Source organism: Vulpes lagopus, chromosome 19 (genome assembly GCF_018345385.1).
Source record: "Vulpes lagopus strain Blue_001 chromosome 19, ASM1834538v1, whole genome shotgun sequence".
Classification (NCBI taxonomy): domain Eukaryota; kingdom Metazoa; phylum Chordata; class Mammalia; order Carnivora; family Canidae; genus Vulpes; species Vulpes lagopus.
Window position 1 is genome coordinate 49,854,870 of NC_054842.1, and position 9,903 is coordinate 49,864,772.

A 9,903-nucleotide genomic window follows, 5' to 3' on the forward strand; every position below is an offset into this window, starting at 1 on the left:
TTATTCATGCCACTTTTCTTGAAAATGTGAAGCTTCCCCAGACACACAATAGTTTGGAGAATCGTTTTCAACTCTTGCCTATTCTTTCTTCTTCGAGAAGCTGAGGTTTTTAGTGCGAGAGTCTTCTGCGCTTTGTTTTTGAGGAAATTTCTGTAAATAAATGAAAACATTATGCTTTGTGGGTAAACGTTCCCCCAACTAAAACAGCTCATCCATTTTAGTTGATATTGGCAAGGAAATATCCATCTGTTTCATCTAGATTCGTTGTTTCCAGAAACTGTGAAGACCGGAGAGTACCTCAAAGATACTCCCGTCCCAGGAAATGGGGAAGCAAAACGGGGGAAACGTACAAAAAGAATGCCACCTGGTGGCTGCACGGATGGGAGAACGACAAAACACACACTTCTGCCCCCAGAAGGGAGCTGTGGCGCTGTGAAGGCGCACACACAAGTTGTGTCTTTGCACAAGTTGTGACTTTGCACGTTGTCAGCTGTATCTGGTCACAAAATGAAGTTAATCACCATTATAAGGCAGGTTCAGGATTCCAGATCCATGACATCTCACCCTGTGACTAAACTTGGCTCCTGACACTGCGCACAGAGCAGGACAGGAGACAAACTGCACAGCAGCAAGACGACCCAAGGGTGTAGGAGGTGAACGAACCCAACTTGAAGTCGGCCTGTGGGCGCCCAGCTGGGATAAGGCCTGGGTCTGGCTCGGGTCAGCTCTGGGCACCCACGGCTCATGGTTGGGACTGAGTTGCACAGGTAGGTGGTCAGGGCCGGGGTCCCCAACAAGAACACATGGAGTCAGGACAGCCTAAGCTTGCTGCTCTGTAGCCTCTGCAGAAATGACCCCCCCCCCCAGACGCCCTGAAACAAGGCAAATGACCACAGAGCATGTGCCAGCATCACGGGCAAGGGGCGGGTAAGACCTAAGCTCCCAGATGTCAGCAGAAAAGACATCAGCGCGTGGACCTTGAGCTGACAGGTGGGCAGGTACCTGACCAAAGCTCTGACTGGGGCCTGCACCCAGAGCCCTGGGACCATCCCGGCCCACGGTCTGATTGGAAGGACTTGCCCCCCCACCGCTTAAGATGGTTCCTCAAAAGGGTTCGTAAAGCCCCTAAACCCGGAGCTCCAGGGGCCCTCGCTGCCCGGGAGCCTTGAACAGCCGCCACCTGCTCTCCATCCTGCAGCACGCGCCCCGGCCCACGCAGGCGCAGAGGCTCCCCGCACCGCTGAGCTCCAAGCGCGGAGGAGGCGGGAGGAGGCGGGAGGAGGCGGGAGGAGGCGGGAGGAGGCGGGAGGAGGCGGGAGGAGGCGGGAGGAGGCGGGAGGAGGCGGGCTCTGTCCTGTCCGCGGTCCCGGCCGAGCCTCGAGCCTCGGGGCAGGCGCTGGTGCCTGAGGAGTCGCACCGCTGGCTGCAAAAATGCCCCCTTTTAAAGGGATCTAGGAGCCCCCCCAGCCAGCCGTGAGCTCCAGGCGGGTCCCCAAGGGCTCCTGTTAGGACCGTGGGGGGGGGGCACGAGGGGGGAGGGGAGGCGGAAGGACCTGGGGTGGGGGGAGAGAGGGGGAAGGACCCGGGGTGGGGTGGGGGTGACAGGGGTGGGAAAAGGACCTGGGGCAGGGGCCAGGCACGGGGGAGGGGGGTGATGGGGAGGGGGAAGGACCTGGGGTGGGGTGGGGGTAGGGGTGGGAGAAGGACCCAGGGCACGGAGGCGGAGGGGAGGAGGAAGGGCCCGGGGTGGGGGGGGCGGGGGGGAAGGACCTGGGGCAAGAGGGTGGGGGGTGGGGGGGGTGGGGGGGAAGGACCTGGGGCAAGAGGGTGGGGGTGAGAGGGGTGGGGGAAGGACCCAGGGTGGGGGTGGGGCAGGGGGAAGGATTCGGGGTGGGGTGGGGTGGGAGTGAGAGGGGTGGGAAAAGGACCTGGGGCAGGGGGGGAAGGGAGGGTGGAGGACCCAGGGCAAGGGGTGGTGGGTGGGGAGGTGGGGGGAGGGGTTAGGACCTGGGGCGGGGTGGCCCGGGGAGGACAGGGGTGGGGCAGGGCGAGGGAAGGACCCAGGGCCTGGGTGGGGGGAGGACCCGGGGCGGGGTGGGAGGAGGGGGGGCAGCCCTGAATAGTTTCCGCTTGCCTCCCCTCCGCCCTTTGCCCTGCCCACCAGGTGGGCTTTCTGTACCCACACACATTTCAGGCAGTTTGAATGAAAAAAAAAATTGGTTTTCAAGGCAGTTGTGGGGGGGGGGGGGTGTGGAAGGGGATGCTGGGGAGGAGGAAGGGGTCCCCTGGGAGACGCCGGCTGCAGTCCCAAGTGTCCGAGGTCGGGTGAGGAAGGCGATGTCCTGGCTCCTCAGGCTGCCACCTGGGGCTCCCCCCAGGGGTCGTGGAGAAACTGAGGCCCAGGCAGGCAAGAGAGTTCTGAGCGGGTGAGGCAGCTGCCCACCCCCACCTGCCCATCCGTGTCCCCTTGGTGGGCAAGTCCTGCTCAGGTCCCCACCCGGAGGCCTCCCCGAGACTGGCCCCCATCCTGGAGCCCTGGGACCAAGAGATAATGTGCAGGGTCCACTATGGACCAAGGGCAATAAAAACCTCTTCTTAGGAAGAAAAAATAATAAAACCAAATAAATCAAATAAAATATTTCATAGGCCTGGGGAACCCGGCCTACCTCCTCTGGTTCTGCTCGTCCTCAGGTCTAGACCGTCAGCAGAAGCGGGTCCGCAACACTAGGCGGTTCCTGCAGAACCTTTAACTGCTGTGTGGGCCCCTGACACAGGCTCTTGCTTGAAGGAGAGACCCCATGGCTCTGTCTCCCTCCAAACAGGGAGCTTTCCGTTGTCGTGGGAGCCACTGGTCCACACCGCCCCAACCTACCTGAATCCAGATGCCAAGCTGTCCTGGGGCCCCAAAAGAGCTGACATTGTGTGGTCTGTGCCCTAGAAGCAGATATTCCTGGGAAGGTAATTTGGAGACACCTACCAAGGATGTCAGTCTACTTTGGGAAATGGCTCTGGGTACTGAGTGCTCCAGAGGACCGCAGAGAACTGACTTCCAGATAATCGAGGATAGCCCCCCACCCCCACCCCCAACCCCCACCCTCTGGTGCTCCAATATTAGAAGAGGGCTGCTTTGGGGGGCAGCTGAAAACAAAGCGGGGTTCTTGACACAGGCTTCCCCCAAACGCTGGAAATAAGAAGTAGGAAATGCCAGTTGGCACGTACCAATTGTTTTGAGCCAAGGAGTGGAAGGAGTCAGCTTAGTAAGCATCTGTTATTTTAAAATGCTGATTCACAGCTAAATGAAGGGTTTAGAAAAATACATGGCTCCATGATGTACCTTCAAGAAAAGCTGGTGATGTGGAGGATACATTTTGTGGTTGACATCGACTGGGTTAATGATATCTTTCCCCAAGATGGAGGCGTAGCTCTTAGAGCTTCCAAAGACCTGAAAGGTCATCTCGTTCACTCTCTTAATCTAAAGAGGAAGAAAATAAGGTCCAGAGAGGCTGAGTGACTCAAATAAAATCACACAGCCAGCTGATGACTTAGTGCCAGATGTGGGGTGCACAACTTTCTTCAGGTGCTATTTTTTAAAAAGGATCATTTGTTGTAATCTTGCCCTTAATCCTTTTTTCGTATGTTTCCATACGCATAATTGGCGCTGTGAGAATTCAAGCGCCATAAGATTGTTAATAAGGACTAATATCTCTACAGTTTATATATATATAAAGTGTATATATATATACACACATATATACATACATAAATATATAGATTTTATATAATATAAACTATATATAAAATTTATCTATTTGTGTGTATTGTATATATTTATTTGCATGTATATATTGATATAAATATATGTCTAAAAAACATACACACATATCTTTTTTTTTTTTTTTTAAAGATTTTATTTATTTATTCATGATAGTCAGAGAGAGAGAGAGAGAGAGGCAGAGACACAGGCAGAGGGAGAAGCAGGCTCCATGCACTGGGAGCCTGACGTGGGACTCGATCCCGAGTGTCCAGGATCGCGCCCTGGGCCAAAGGCAGGCGTCAAACCGCTGCGCCACCCAGGGATCCCCATACACACATATCTATAAAAATCTATGTATGTAGATAAAGATAGGCATATGTTATACATCCCTTAGAGATTCAAAATGTACATTATCATATAAAATATCATAGTCTTTCAGTAATCTATTCTACTTTACTAAGCTCAGCTTTTCCCAAACTTATTTGACCATGAAGCCTTTTTTATTTTTATTTATTTATTTATTTTTTTGCTATGCAACAATTACTAACATCCATGAACTAAATTATGGGAGTTCTGCATAAGAGCCTCACTTGGACCTGTAATTATTCTATTTCGTCTACTAGTTCAGTGTTTTATTCTAGTTGATTCAAGCTAGAAATATAGACAACAAATAAAAATAGGTGCTTAAATAAAACTCCCACAGTTTCACTCCCTCAACCAGCTCCTCAAAGTAGCAATGAAATCCCCCGGTTACCTCCGGGCAGATGCGCTGCATGGCACAGGACCAACCATGGCCTCTGCATTTTCAGACATTTGCAAACTAATACAGCATCGGCCTACTTTTTCCGGAGGCTGCCAGCCAGAGCACTGCACGTAGAAGGACTGACTTGAAGAGAACTGTTTTCAGCACTTACTTACAGGCATTTTTTGGTATGAAACAAAGAGTTGGTGTCCCACCCAGCAAAGCTATGTCTGTGGACCTTCAATGGCTCGTTAAGAGTATGTGTCGCTTAAGCCATGAATCTTTGTCTTTATCTGTTTTTTAAAGATTTTATGTATTTATTCACAAGAGACAGGTATCCCGGGTCTCCAGGATCAGGCCCTGGGCCGAAGGCAGATGCTAAACCGCTGAGCCACCCAGGGATCCCAAATCTGTCTTTAAATGAAAGGAAAGGCAGCTTAATACCTTATAGAGCTTTATAAAAACTTCATCCTATTTTAAAACCTACTCATCCATCCCTGTGGCCTTGTCGTGTCACTGATGTGAAGTGGAACTATTACGCTGTCAGGCGGTACGAAAAGCCTTATGATCTTCAGTATTTATATAATCTTCTGGCTCAAGGCCCAAAGACCTGGAGACCTGGAAAGGCGGCATTCGCTTTAGCCGAGTGTGGCACCTCTGTTAGGTGCGCTGATGCCACTCATTTCATCCCTCGTGGTGGAATAATCTCTGGTCGAATCACGTCTACACCAGCCAGCATTAAGGAATCACCTGAGTTCCCTTAGGATGAGCATGTGTCACACACAGAGGCAAACACTACGTGCACACGCAGGCACACGCCCCATCTCACCAAGGCCTGGAAGGCATTTGACATCGCCTTGGCCTTGAAATATACCCGCCAACAGCATCTGAATTAGTAATTTTAGGAGCCTTACCTGCAAGAGTCTACCGCAGCTTCCTCTGCTGCAATCTGTATTTATGTGGATTCCCCATAGTCCGTACCTCTGGAAATAGCTGCTAAACTAAACAGAAACTCACGTAAACTCGCCCAATTGTCATAATCGAGTACTGCTAGATTGCAATCCGGTGGTAGTTTAAGAGGCAATTGCATCCGCATCTCCAATCAATGGACCGATGTTATGACTCATTTTGTAATCAGCAATTCTTTTGACTTTGCTGATCTCCACCCTGGAATGGATATTTTTAGGCTGGAGTGGAAAGGATTATTTGTTGTAATCTTGCCCTTAATACTTTTTTCGTATGTTTCCATACGCATAATTGGCGCTGTGAGAATTCGAGGATAATAAGATTGTTAATAAGGACTAAGATCTCTACAGTTGCGCAGAAAATGTGCTGAGTTTCAAAGAATTTATAGAACTTGAAGCAATTGTCTTTGAAGAGTGATTTCTCCCTAACTATCTGCCTCATACAATAGCGGAAATCAACGTTGATTGCTTTATAGGTCTAGTAAATTGAAGAACTGGCTGCCTTGTATCTTAGTTTTTCTAAGGCTCCTTGCAACCCAGAAAGTTGAACAAAAGAGCGAGATGATGTGTGACGCTAAGGCCAGGTCGAAGTCCAGTGCTTCAGCAATAACTCATGCTTTCGGTTCTAATGGATTAGGATGAAGCTCAGCAGAACCAGGAGGTTGGCTATCTGGCTAAATGATGAATACAAGTCTGGGGAGACGTTTTCACTCAATTTTCTCCTACAAGAGGCAAGTATAGAAGTACTGATCTCTGTTGAGATTGAGAAAAATATGTTATTGGATCTAATAATTTTAAGATGCTATCCCTATATTTTTTAAATACCCAGTATCCTTCCTACCGGTATTCAATATCCATTTTAAAATTACATATCCATCATAAAACAATCTTTCCAAGCTAGAACTATTCTGGTTTATCCTATTACCAAGGCAGCTAAAATCTACCTTTTTAAACTTACCTTCTCCTTTATTTTACCTTCCCTACAATCTCCTACTGTTGGGAAATGCCAAGGCTCAGTCCTCGGGCCTTCTCTCTATCTACACTCACTTCTTTGGTGATCTCATCCATGCATGAAATGCAGTCGATATCCTGATCGCTCCAAAATTTTTTTCTCCAGCTCAAACCTTCCTCCAAAATTCTAAACTCTTATATCCAAACTGCTCCACTTGCATTTTTAATAAAATCTAAAATACAACCTTCCCAAAACTAAACTTTTGATCTTTCCTGCGAAAGCTGCTCTGCCCATAGCCTTCCTTTTCGTGGTTGATAGCAGCTTTGTTCTTCCTGTTGCTCAGATCAAAAGCTTAAGTAAGTCACCCTGGACTCCTTCCTCTCTTTCTTTCATACCTCACATCAACCTAACTGGAAATCAAGTTGTTTCTATTATCAAAATAGATCCAGTTCATCACTATGAACTTCTGTTTATTTTCGTACATGTACAGACAGGTAAATACATACATACATCTAGTCCTGTTCGTATGTGAGGTGGTAGGTAGAAGACCCCTCTGCAAAGATATCCGCATCCTAATCCTTGGAACCTGTGACTGTGCTGCCTTCCAAGGCAAAAGGGAATTCGCAGATGTGATTACATTTGGAATCCTGAGATGGGGGAGTAACTTTGGATTACCTGGATGGGTCCAGTGTAGTCACAACAGTCCTTACAAGAGTCAGAGGAGATGTGACAACAAAAGTAGAGTGTCACAATGATGCAATGTGGATTTGAAGATGCTATGATGCTGACTTCGAAGATGGAAAAAAGGGCCACGAGCCAAGGAATGCAGGAAGCCCGTAGAAGATGGAAAAGGTGAGGGAACAAGGTCTCTCCTGTTGCCTCCAGAAGTAACATGAGCCTGCCGACATCTTGATTTTAGCCTACTGAAATCGATTTTAGACTTTTGACCTCCAGAAGTATAGGACGAAATGGTGTTGTTCAAGTCACTGAGTTTGCAGTAATTTGTTACAGCAGCATAGGAAACTTAGGTTAGTAACTAACTCTATCTGCAAGGAGGGTCAAGAAGCAATGGCATTCCAGGAATAATGGGTGCATCAAGTGCCCAGAGCCTGGTTTCTAAATATCATTCTCCAGCATAAGGTACCAGGGCTCCTTGGGGAAATGACTGATTGTAGGGCTGGGATAGAGAAAATGCAAGATAAGTTTGGAGCAATTTATAGCACCCAGAAAGTAAGGAAGCTCTGTAGAAAATGGGGATACTTCAAACAGGAACAAAACTGAAAGACTCTCCAATGGCCAATGTTGGAGCAATCTGAGCAAGAAAATAATAGTAGTATTGGACTATAACTCAAAGGAGAAATAATCCGTGGTAATATAGATAAATAATAAAATATAAACACATTGGTGAGAAGAGACAAATCCTCCTCACAATAATTGCAATTAATAAATGTGGAAGGAATGAGGGAAACAGAAAATCACCATTAGAACTCCACAGCAGTAATATCTGCAGGCAAGATCCACTGATTAATGCTAAACTTTAAAAAAAAAAAAAAAGAAAGAAAAGAAATAGAATATGTGCATAGCCTCAAAGTATCTCCCCCCAAATATATCAATGACTATAGTGATTTTATATTTCTCCTTCTAGGAGGGGAAGCTTAATTCCCACCCCTGGAGTGTAGGCTGGACCTAGTGTCTCACTTCTGGGGGATAGAAGAAACCTGGAAGATATTCCCCTCGCCCAAGTGATCACAGTCACATCACGGGTAATAAATCATTCTGAGATCACGTACCCTGGTGGGATAAAACAAGAAAGGCCATCATCTCTGTGTTGGTCGTCCCCCAAACCTACACTCTTAGCACAGTTTCAGGAAAAGAGACAGAATCTACAAAATTACCCAACCACTCTTCCTCAAAATTGGCAAGGTCATGAAAGACAAAGCACAGATAATAGCCAGGTCTTCTGTGCAAGAGCCTCTGACAGTGGGCATCTGGACAGTAAATCCAGGAAAAAAAAATATCCCTAGGAACTCTATATCATGGACCAATCCTTCAGAGAAAGGCCCCATCCTACACCCATCATCTGTGTAGCCACTAGAGAAAAGAGTGATTAAATGTTGGCTCTGAGGACATAACTATAGAGCATTGTGTCTGACCCAAATGCTATTTTTTAAAAAAAATAATAGACAGTATTTTAAATACAGAGATGTCACATTTAAAAAGTAGATATTTTTAGCTTCTCATGAAAAATGGGAAGATCTGGTAATTTCCTAAGTTCTTAGTTGCCAAAAAACCTGTTCTGGTTTAGTAGCAGCTTTGTGTTTCAGATGGGGCATTTGTTTCCAAATCATCATAATCTTCACTTGACTCTTTCCTTCACCTGGTCCCTGCGGAAGTTCCAGTTTACAACCCATGCTTTTGTTGAAAGGGGGAACAGCAGAAAGAACACATGCTTCAGAAATGAGTGATTCAAATTTCAACTCTACAAGTGGCCAATTTCTTAGTAAACTTTCAGAATTTTCTCTGCTTCATATTTGGAATACCAGGAGATAAAGAATCTCACTGTCAATAGAACATAAACATGAGTGTTTTTTTTTTTAAAGGACATAAAATGAGTTTTAAAACACAGAGATGATCTTGTTTGGAGGAAGACAATGAAAGAAAGGCTATATTTAAATTTTATTTCCTTTTTATCATATAGTTTCCAGAAGCCCAACAAAACAAATACGTTCATTATGCCAAAAGGGAATAAATACCTATTGTTCAAGTTTTGAGTTGAAGTATATGTCTTCTCTTGGAAGGGGGGAAAAACAGAAATGTCATTTCCTTTTCCAAAACTTCATTAGATGAAAGGAAATCAGTAACACTTGCTTCACTTACATTAACTTTTTATCCAAAAGCCTGAGAGTCCTGTATAGTAGTGATCTTAGATCAAAAAAGTATATTTTATGTTAGTTTCTCTGCTTCTCCATGCTTTGATTTCTTTTCAAGTGGCAGCTGTCTTGAATTTGCTCTTGCATATATTTCTTAACTTAATGCTAAGTGAAATCAGATGAGGAAATGAAATCAAGTCATTGTGAAAAGATCTCAAAGTCTGCACAAGTCCTTAAGCCTACTTGTAGACTCTACTTTAATTTCCTAAAGCCTGACACAGAGCAGAGAATCTCCCTGTTCTATACACTGTTATTTTCTTTTGTTTACTCTGAGGTTCATATATATCTAAATATACGTAATTTCAACAGCAATTGGAATGAAAACCACTATTTGTGTCTTTTCTTGACAATATACTTAAAACAGATTTTTAAAGTCTTACCGACTACGATGTCGTCTGTTTTATCAGATAGTATTATTTTAAATATGAATTTCAGTGGATGTGAGTAGAAAGGAGTGAATGCTCCATTCGCTCACACAGCTGTCACTATTCTCTATTTTGCATTACTTTTGTGTCTCTCATCTGTGCTATCTTGCTGTCCCCAAAAGCATGTGAGTTTGT